The sequence below is a fragment of the Alligator sinensis genome, unplaced genomic scaffold (genome assembly GCF_000455745.1).
Source record: "Alligator sinensis unplaced genomic scaffold, ASM45574v1 scaffold267_1, whole genome shotgun sequence".
Classification (NCBI taxonomy): Eukaryota; Metazoa; Chordata; order Crocodylia; family Alligatoridae; genus Alligator; species Alligator sinensis.
In genome coordinates, this window is record NW_005842100.1 from 1,998,286 (window position 1) to 2,008,285 (window position 10,000).

The 10,000-nt window shown below is 44.7% G+C and overlaps 1 protein-coding gene across 1 annotated transcript in view; it reads left to right on the forward strand.

The window, feature by feature from the left end:
* Nucleotides 1-2,476, forward strand: part of CRY1 (cryptochrome circadian regulator 1) — a 62,374-nt gene extending 59,898 nt beyond the window's left edge. Inside the window, exon 14 of the mRNA XM_006024277.3 lies at nt 1,791-2,476. The gene's annotated coding sequence lies outside the window, so the exon portion shown is untranslated. The remainder of the gene's footprint in view (nt 1-1,790) is intronic.
* Nucleotides 2,477-10,000: the final 7,524 nt, after the last annotated feature.

Genomic DNA, 10,000 nt, shown 5'->3' on the forward strand with positions numbered 1-10,000 from the left:
TCCCGCTGCCACCATCCAAGGCTCTGGACTCACTTCTGGCTCTGTGCACCTTGGAAAACACAGGCCTGATCGTCCAATGGGTACTAGACCCAATACAAGCACTTGGGGCACTTCCCCAAGTCAGGGGCTGTCTAGGGAAGCCTCCCTTAGTCCACAGACCTAAGGGGCCTCCTTGGCATAATTTAGACCCACTCCTCAATAAGTCTCCCACACCAGTCACAAAGGAGAACTTTATTGATTACGGGGGTAGGGCGGAAACAGGGTAAAAGGTAGAGCAATATCATAGAAATGTTACAGGAATATCAAAGGAATCCCATAGAGCAAACCAGGGTGGCTGAGGTAGCCGTTTAAACACGCATCTCAGTTACTGAAGCTAAATATCTAATCGGATCTCGAGTAGCTTACTCACACGCATCGTCCAGAGGTGGTTGGAGGTTTCCTCTGGAGGCAGGGCACTCTTGGAGCATGTGGTGATGAGGAGAGAGCCAGTTCAGATTCACCTGGATGACCGCATGGCTAATGGCTCCCCTTCTTCCTGGCCCAGGCGTTTTTATAACCCCTCTGACCTCAGCAGCTGATCCAATCGCAGATGCCAATACTGGCTACAAACCGACCAATCTACAAAGCATCCCTGGCTACCTGGGCCCGCGTGCAGGGCCGGGTCTTTCCCTCCCCTGCCCAGGTGACCAGAGCATCGCCTCCCAGGCGCCAGGCTTTTGTCTGCAGACAAGGAGCGAGATCCCCGCTGTGAGGGATTCAACCGCCGCCTCTCAGGCTGGTGGAGACAGATCTCGGAAGAGGGGCACCGACAGTGGCATTTCTGCCACATGGGGCTCCTGCTGCAGGGATTCCAGCTTCAGAATCTCTCCTCCCTCTCCCTCCAGCAGAGAGGTAGAGGCAACTGGGGCTGAAGTGCCTTTTACTGGCCCGAGCCCTAGGACCAAGACTCAGTGGCTGCTCAGCTGTCTTGGTTGAGCTATTGAGCTCCACTGTACTCTATCCATTATTTCTATCTCCAGTGCTGCAAGTTACATCTGTATTACATAGAGAGCAACCCCACCTTTTGTCTGTAATTTTGGAGGTGATGCACCAACTCTCATGTACCTGTATAGGAATCTATTTAAATTGGAGGTCCAACTAAGTTGCATATCCCGTCGAGACGCTCCATGGACTGTGGAACACCGAAGAGTTTTGGTTTTTGGGGTTTTTTTAGCTTTTATGAGGACATTGTAATTTTATTTTGATGAGAGGTTTTTAAATGCACGTTCAGTGTCAGAATTACAGTGGAATGGCTTTTTCATCTGTTTGGAGTTCACTGAATATGTTACTTCATCATACTGTCATGAATTATCAGCACCCACATATCTTTAGACTGCCACAAGTTGTAAGAAAACTGCCTCTCCTGTAGTTGTGTGATGGGTTTTTCTTGTGGCTTGATTCCACGTTGGTAGACAATGTTTGCATACTAGTCAGTATTTGTTTTGAAGGTATAGTAATGTTCTTTCTGAACACCAGCCTAACCAATGTCACTATAAACTTTCTGATAAACATTATGATGATGTATAAGTTATATTTCAACAGAAAGGCTTCATATTGTGCAAATGTTTTTTATTAGACATTTTATTGTAAAGGTCATCAAACATAGTCTTTATGCTCTTGTACAGTTATGCGCACTAAGATAGTCACTGCAATAACATTGCAAGCAGAGTTTTTCTTTTGAAGAGAACCCGTATTAACCAGCTTAATCAGAAGTTTTCCTCGACTGATGCATAATTTTATTTTTCTTACAGCATAGTTGGAAGAGAAGATATCACAGAAAAAACATTCAGGGGAAAATTCACTCATTCTGTATTGGAGCTAAAGTGTTGTGAGAATATTTGTATTAAAGTATCATGCTTTTTCATAAATTATTTTCCAACGTTCTGAATTGTTGTAAACAAGTTCAATTTTTGGAATGCATTATTTCTAACTGGCATTTCTATGGTTTTTAACTTTTTAATGACTATTTCACAAAGGGCAAATTGAGATTTGTATATAAAGTATTTGGTCAAGCATTTGTTAACTTAATGTAAATATAAATATTCATAATTAGTGACAGGTCCATCAATATATTTTTGATATTCCATGTATGGTAACAGGAAAGACTGTAATGGAGGATATGTAAAATGGGGACTTTCCAGGTGGAGATGGAGTGGTTTGGAGTTTTTTTAAACTACTAATATTTTTAGACTTGGGATGACCTGTGTATGATCCAACTTCTACATATTTTCCTAATGTAAGCACTTAAGACCGTGTTTGAGTTGTAACCTTTATTAAAAGCAGCTGTCTAGAAGTCATGCCAATTTTTTTGTCAAAAACTTGTAAAGTTGTCATGTATATGTCCAGTCTTTGTATTCCCCAATTGCCTTGTTCAGTCACAACTAAGATGACATTGTTAATAAAAATGTACATACAGATGCTTAGTTTTCAGTGGTTTTTATTGTTTATTGCATTGGTTGTATGTTACATTTTCTGCATATTGTTTGCTACACTGAATATAACCTCCTCCTCTGCCCCCCCCCCCCCCCCAAAAAAAAAAAACAAACACAAAACCAAAAAAAATACTGAGGTAGGGGAAGGAGGGGAAAGAAATGGTGTTCAGAATTAGGGTGGGTGACTATGTAGCCTCCAGTTTGTTACAACTGTTTATAGTAGATGAGCCAAAAATTTATAGGTAGCTAGATTGCTCTGGCCTGATATATAAAATTGTAAGGAACTATTTCCATGATTTAAAAATAGGGTTTCAGAACATTCAGAATTTAGGATTCAACACAATTGTTTTCCCCTGGCTTTTAACTTAGCCTCCTTTAATGCATGTGCATTATGATAGTGTGTAGTTACAGTGACCATCTTTTTCTCCCCACAGAGCTCCTGCCGCCTTCATTGGCTGCTTTATGCTTGTTTTGCATTGTACCTGTGATTGTGACTCTGTCTGGGCAGCCTTTACTGCTCTGCAGCTAAGTTTACTTCTTTGTAGCCGTGGTAATTTTTTTTGCAAATCCATTCAGGTTTACCGATTTTAATGTGTTTTTAATCTGAAGGTTTTAGGATAATTACAAAAGCTAGAAACTTTCCAAAAGCATGAGGATCCCTGAAGGAGCAACCTGAATTTTTAAATTCTACATACAGCAAGGTCCATTTATGAACAAGTGAACTGATTCTCATTTGAGTTGCTACATGCTGTCAGGAGCAGATATTTGATGGACCATATTTTAGTCATGGGTATTTCTTCTGGGTATTGTATATGAACTTGAAGTTACACACTCAAACCCAAACCTATGCAATACAAATTGGTAATATGTTCATGGCCAGATACTGAACTGTTGTACAAGATGTTGCTATGATCCATTATCTGTAGTGATATAGTGACATTTATTATAATGCTCTTGTGTACCAGGTCGGGTACAGTAACAAAACTAATAACACACCACTACATGAATCCTTGCTTTTCCTGTTCTGTTTTTTGTTTCTGGACTACTCCACTGTTTGAACCGTGGAGTTCTTTGTTCTTTATGAAAAGAACTGAACACTAGAAACTGAGAACCAGATGTTAGGCATTTTACATAAATTAGCTCAAGCAGCAAATAAAGGCCTCTTAGTAAAATGCAGGGTTAACAAAATGCACATGAAGAAACCTTTTATATCCAGGTTGCTTGTTTTGCTAATGTAAAATTGAAAATTATAGAATAAAGGTAGAAAATGCTTTTTGAAAAGACCTTTACCTTGTCAAAACAAGATGCTATTAGATAATTATGTGCCAGTACCTGCTAAGAACAAATGCTACCATCTAAACAGTGTAGTCTTTTACTTGGCCTGAAAGCAAGGTGAAACATCCAGGAGGAAAAGCTTAATCAAAGTGTGAGGTGAAAGATCAGAAGTATATTGGAAGAAAACATCTCAAAACTACACTTCAAACTTAGGTGAGATGAAGGTTTGGAAAGGTGCCCAAAAGACCTTCAAAGAAGCAAAATTCCAAGGTGAGTGTTCCTTTTCCTAACTCAGGAGGAAGCCTTTCCACAGCTACAGCCATAAAAAGTTCATTTTTTGCCCAGGGGAGAATTCCCATGCTCAAGGGCACTGTACTAGATGACTTCAGACATTTTTTTACGAGCTGGGACCTTGGGGCAGGGCAGTAACAGGAGGGAAGTGGCTTAGGGTGGAGTGAAGTACTCATTTAGTGTAGTTCCTAGCTTCTCTAATTTTAGGAACATGGTGGCACCCAGAGTAACTCAAAATAAGGTTGTGAAAATGGCTTATACCCATCTTTGCTGAATCTGCCCTTGGGCTGCGTACATCTCTACTGTGTTTCCCAAAGGACAATCACAGAATCATAGTCACTGTGCTGCCTGCAGAAGATTTTCACATAGGGAGTAGCAGTCGTGTGGCTAAGGCCAACACTGATTGAGGAGGTGGGATTTTTCTCTCCTTCTCTTTCTTTATATTGTTAATACTAAAGTATGACAACTCTTATAAACCCAGGAGACTAAAATGTGTGCAAAGGGATAGCAGTTGGAGGAAATTGTGGAGAAAATGGATTAATTCCTCATTAAAACACAACTTTTTAAAGAGTTAAATGGGCCTTTGCTAAGTTAGGGGGGGGAGTTCTTAAGTATGTTAGTGAGCTTCCTTCTTAAAAGCTAAATAGAAGCAATAATACAATGTAAATTTACAAAGAGAACTGTGTTGCTGCTTTGTAGATATGTGAAATTGAAGTAAATCTGAGGCCAAGGTTTTCAGTGTTGGTAACCATCTCAAAGCATGTAAGTTTAAAGTCTGCCGTGTCACAGCAAAATAAAATGGAGTCAAATATTCATTTGGATGGTAAACATCATTACCTAGAATAAATGATGTCTGGAGATTTGGATAAGTATTCAAAGAACTCTTCAGTCCAGGTTGATGTTTTAAGAGAGCTCACGTTGAGCGTGAGGAAAAGGGATGAATGCTGGGAAGACAGTTTGTTTACTACCATGGTATTTTAATACTACCACGGAGCAGTGTCTTGGGTGAGTCTAAATATCAAGTGGATCAGTCGTGAAGGCTTGAAGTTCACTCTTGAGGTCACTGCTGTCTGGGAAACAAATTTCTAGACAAATGCGTTAAGCTTTCAGAAGCATAGTCTCAAAGGGAATTTTCATCAGTTTTGTCAGAATCAGTTAACTATTAGGGCGGTGCGAAGCTTTGGTCAGATTCAATTTGGTGGAGATTTGGCCCGACTGGGTGGCCGAATCTCCGAATCGAATCAGGAGACCCTTTAATCTCTCCGAATCGAATTGGAACCCCCTGAATCAATTTGGAAAGATTCGACAATTCTGACATAGACATAGCTTTAAATGTTTTTTCTATGTACCTCAAGGTACCAGGAGGCTCATGAATGCTGCGATGCTGGGGCGCATGGAGCATCCCACAGGACCGCGGGGGTGGGGGGTCCCCAGCGTGCTCAGCAGCAGACTCAGAAGTGGACCAGAAGCACTTGAGGTATGCCAGGGAGCGCACAGGAGGGCACCCCCCCCTCCCGGCTTAGCAACTGGTGCCTCCTTGGTCTGGGGGGCCACCCTGGGTCCCCCTGCGGTTGATCGCCAAGTCGGGGAAGTGCAGGGGGACCCCCCAGAGTGCTTGGCAGCAGACGTGGAAAGAGTCTGGAAGTACTTCCAGTCCACTTCCAGGTTCACCATTGATTTGCGGCAGGGGGACCCCATGCTCCTGTAGGATGTTCCATCTACCCCACCATAGATCGCAGTGTTCATGATCCGTGCCTGGTACCTTGAGGTATGTAGAAAAAACATTTAAAGCTGTGTCTATGACTAAATAGCTGATTCTCTGAATCAGCATCGAATCTTCAGATTTGGATTCGGCTGAATAGAATCGGGACAGTGATCCGAATCAAATTGAATCACTCCCTGATTTGGGCTGAATCCGACTCGAATACGGCCCATTTCGCACACCTCTATTAGACGCCAAATAGAGGCCAAATATAAGTTAGGAGTTAACTATTTGCGGCACTCAAGCAGGTGAATAAGAGTTGAGTAGTTTTTCTTTTCAGGCCAAGGAAGGGATCCACATGAGCCTCTTTGCAATGTGACCTTTCTGTCCCTGGCAGGTGCATATCAGGCTGGACATACTGAGTGTCTACAGATCGCTACCCTGTCAGGAGAAGATTTTCACATTGGGCTGGAGTCAGATGCCTTCCTCCTACCTAACAATCTCAGGCCAGACTTCCAGGTGATGGCGTCATCTGTAGTAGAATCAAGAAACTTTGTGAGGATGGAACTAACGGGCTCATTCAACCTCTGTCTCTCCCAAGCTTTGTGGGACTTCTGGAAAGGCTTGCAGGAGCCTCTTGTCTCCAGTGTGTGAGCAACACATGATCTTTTTCAGTGCCTTGAGCAGGTGATCACTCAGTAACATCTTTTTTTCAGGTGAGTGATTTCCCCTCCCCACAAGGCCCTCAGCTTTTTAGTTTGCTGGCTGTCAGCAGTCAGATTTGGCAATACACTGATTGTGCCAGGAGATGAGGATGTTGTCACTCAGTTGATTGAGATTTTACCCCAATCAAGCTTCGGGATAAAAGTTAAGTGTTTTTTTTGTGGAAACATGACATACTTTTTAATCTATTTGAGATGGGCCAGTTGATGTAAATTTCTCTCTAAGTATTCTTTTCCAAACCTTTTGCAAGGGATCATTCTTGAGAGGATACTGATGCAGGAGTTCCCTTAATCAAAGGGTACTTTCCTGTCATGGAAGGCTTCCATATATGTGTTACATATGTGTATCAAGCAGAACTGACAGCATATCTTATTAAGGCTGCCCAAAACACTATTGTCAGTTGTTTAAAATTTAGCAGAATTATAAGCATTTGTGCTAAAATATTCCATGCCCAGCGTCTGCTTCAGGCTGAATATTTTTAAAGAAAGTTTCAGCCAAAAGAGGTCAGTCATTTCTAAGTCCATGACTGGAGTGGGGGAGCAGTTTTGCTTTGTTTAAAGTGTTTTAGGGAAGGGGGTAACAGGTTTTCTACAAATTCACCTATAGTACTTCCTTGTTCCTGAATAGTCTACACTGCAGAACTGCTCCAAACATTTATAGTCAAGTAAATTCACGTGCTAGCTCAGCACTAATTTCTTTCTAGACAACTCTACATGCATGGCATCAATGACATGTGGCTTAGGTATGTTAATTTGTGGAGGAAACCTATTTGGGGAGCTTAGGTTACAACCTTAAGTGTGCTCCTTTGCATACAAGAGCAAACCTTGTGTACCAGATCTGTGTCAGACTGTTTCTTTAGTCGTGTTTTAGACCTGATTGATTGTTTTTCCCACTGCTTTTACATGCTTGGCCTATAGATGGTGGTCTAAGAGCTGGATTATACATTACTGAGACTCACAAAATAGTTGCCACATAGTGGCTAAATCTTTTGCAAACAAAAGATGGAGAAACTATTCACCAGGCACATCATCCCATGAGTCTTGCCCCACATTCTTAAATGTCATCTTGTGGGGAGACTGATGTGTATTAACCATTCTCTCTGTAGGGGGAGATTTGTATTCTTTTCAATAACTATTTACAATGAGTTTGCAACCTGCTACCGCTGAAATTGAAATGAAGTATAAGATCTTTCTCACAACTGGTCACTTAATGACAGTCTCCCAAGATGGGATAAAAGAAGACTTGACTGCTGTGTTGGCGCCTGTGTATGAAGGAGGCATCAGGTGGCACAAGGCTTTCTGGCTTGGTTAATGGCTCGGGCAGGATATCATGGCAGAGGTTGCAGCTAGAAAAAGTCATCTCAAGTGAGATGTGGCTTCTGTGTGGGCCGGCTCCCGGTCCCGTCCTCGCTGGGCGTGAGCCGGGCCCGTCTGTGTGCACGTGGACTGTGGCCGGCAGCCCGGGCACGCGGGGCCGGAGAAAAGCCACGGGGTGGAGTAGTACGCTCGAGCTAGAATCAGTTACGGAGGCGTAATGGTTGATTGAAAAGATTATTTACTTACACCGGAGATGGTCGCGGTGCAGGCTGGACAGTTTCCTCCTTGTTGGAGGACTCTAAAACTCGGTTCCCAGGATCCTCGGAGTGGTTCAGACTCCGTGGTTTCGATAACTGGGTTCTAGGGTAGGGATTCGTCTGGGCTGCGATTTGTGACGGGGAGAGGCTAGAGGCCGTCGGTGAGTGGTGCCCTGGAGTTTGCTAGGCTCCAGGGGTTCGGCAATTGGAGCCTCTCTCGCCTTCTTAAGAAAGACGCGCTGGGTTCGAAAGGACCCACAGCGCTTAGAGATCAGCAAGCCAATAGATAGCCGCCACGTGTGCCTAAATTAAGACTGGCCAATAATGTGGCTCAAATCTTAATACAAATGGCGGGAACTCCTTTGCAGCGTGCATCACTATAATGCAAGAGAAATGCACAATGCAAAGAAGGCTACAAAACGGTGGGAAACACTTTTCTGCACGCGGGTTCTCTATAACAACAGAACACTCTGTCGTGCAAAAGAGCTGCAATTCGGCGGGAACATAATTTAGTGGTGCCGAAGCGCGCACAATCAAAAAATCCACAACTTTGGGTTGTGACAGCTTCCTGGCAGAAGGTGAGGTTGAACAGTGACAATTTCTCTGAGCTGGCAGGCTTGCAGTATCGGGACTTCTGGAGCGAGTTTTCAAAAGTACTTCTGTTTAGATTATGGGGAATTTTGGAAGTTATAGATGTGGGGCTGGGTAGCTGTAACATCCCTTTCTAGATCAGGTTTCCTTTCCTTATTCATCCTTCCCCTTAAGCTACGGGTGGGCAAAATATGGCCTGTGCACCAGATCCAGCCTGCCAGCTGGATCCGACCCACAAGAAGGCACCCACCAATTCATTTTATCTGGTCCAGCTGGTGGCTGCCCCTGCTGCACTCCATCTGGTGCCGAGTCCCACCCGCTCCTGCCTGGGGCAGCGCATGTTGCATACCCAGCCTCTGCCGGAAGGCCCCAGCCAGCAGGTACGGCAGGGCAGGGCTGCTGCTGCAGCTGCCCAGGTAATTGCTGGACTCCCCCAGCCTCCAGCGACGATTCCTGTCCCTGCTGTAGCGCTCCAAGCAGCAGGTAGGGAGGGCAAGGTGTGGCGTTGAGGAGGGGTCTTTGGTCCTACTCATGCATGGCTGGGCAGGGGAGCATGTACAGGGTGGTGTGAAGGAGATTTGCTGCTCACAAAGCCCTGCTGGGCAGAGACAGAACAGGCAGGTGGGGTGGGAGCAGCAGGAGCCAGGTTGGCTGCAGCCCCGGCAGGCAAGGGCAGGACAGGCAGGTGGTGTGCAAGCAGCAGCAGGAGCTAGCATAGGCTCAGCTGCAGCCTTGCCGAGTAGGTGTGGAACAGAGGCCAAGAAAGCCAGTGGCGCTAGACTCAGCTTCTCCCTCCCCGACTCTCCTCTCCTAGGGGCTTTCCTTGCAAGTCGCCGGTGGCAGCTGCTTTCCCACCTATTTGTAGCACACTGTGAGCCAGGGAGGCAACACTGATTCCACCTCCCCCTCCCCCTGCCTACGAGGGGATGGGCTGGGCAGAGAGGGATGTCCCCCTCGCACACCCCACACCCCAATCACATACCCCACCATACCCACACAGCCACATCCCTCACTGGCATCCAATCATACCCACGCATACAGACCCCACATCCTCCCCCACACCTGCACACATACACCCACACAACCTACCCCACCATACCCACACACGCACACCCCTGCCCTCCAACCATGTATTCCACAACCATACACCCCCCACCCCCCTACCCCTACATACAATATACAAGAGTAAGACTTTATTTTGAGCTATGGCCTCTATATACACTATGTAAACACACAACTCGGAGAAAAAATATTTTTTGAAAGAAAGTTAAAATATACTAAAAATCAAACATCTACTATAGCATATGATTTGTGTTTTTTCCAGTTCCAAGATGGCAAACCTTCCCGCTTCCCACCCCCAAAGGAGTGCTTCCA